At 44.6% G+C, this 671-nt stretch overlaps 1 long non-coding RNA gene across 1 annotated transcript; it reads left to right on the top strand.

The window, feature by feature from the left end:
* Positions 1-145: 145 nt before the first annotated feature.
* LOC113473726 lies at positions 146-635 on the top strand. The gene is made up of 2 exons (XR_003395624.1): positions 146-285; positions 538-635. It is a non-coding gene; the product is annotated as an uncharacterized LOC113473726 (long non-coding RNA).
* The last annotated feature ends 36 nt before the right edge of the window (positions 636-671 follow it).

Consider the following 671-nt stretch of genomic DNA (forward strand, 5'->3'; position numbering starts at 1 on the left):
GGAACTTCAGATCTAGTGGTTGTTATTGCAAGTCCAAGTCAAGTCATAAAATTTATCAAGGTATAAGTATTACTACTTAGTCAGGGAATTGCATTTATGACGATAGTTCATCAAGCTCATTACAATTCCTTCCTCTGTTGTTCCAGACGCTTTGGTGCTGTGGGAGGACCAGGACCTCTGGACAGGTTTGGATACCCACGGGAGGCTTACCCACGTGACCCCTACCCACCTCCACCCCCTCCTTCTTTCCTGCGTGACCGCATGATGGGCGGTTATCCTATGAAGGTATTCTATTTTCAGACTTATGTACTTTGCTATACTTAGCAGTTGTTTGTGAGAAGTAAAAGCCGTAAAAGGTATTAATTATTTGTTTAAGCAAAACTTTTACAAATATCCACATTTTTTATTTGAGTAGCTTCCATAATTTAGAAAATTTAGTACCATCCCCGAAATGGCGCTACAAAATTTCCGCTCATTATTATTAGGTATTATTTTAGTTTTCTCATTTCGGTTTTTCTCCTCTCCCCCCTCCAACAGGGTGAGTACGATCGTTTGTACGAACGTGACTACGAGAGGCGTATGATGCCCCCTCTCCCCCGTGACCGTGATTTCCTGCCCCCCATTCCCCCCCGGTCACGTGCTGAGCTGTACCGTGTAGCCGCGCCTGCCAG

The sequence above is a fragment of the Diaphorina citri genome, unplaced genomic scaffold, assembly GCF_000475195.1.
Source record: "Diaphorina citri unplaced genomic scaffold, Diaci psyllid genome assembly version 1.1 scaffold72995, whole genome shotgun sequence".
Classification (NCBI taxonomy): domain Eukaryota; kingdom Metazoa; phylum Arthropoda; class Insecta; order Hemiptera; family Psyllidae; genus Diaphorina; species Diaphorina citri.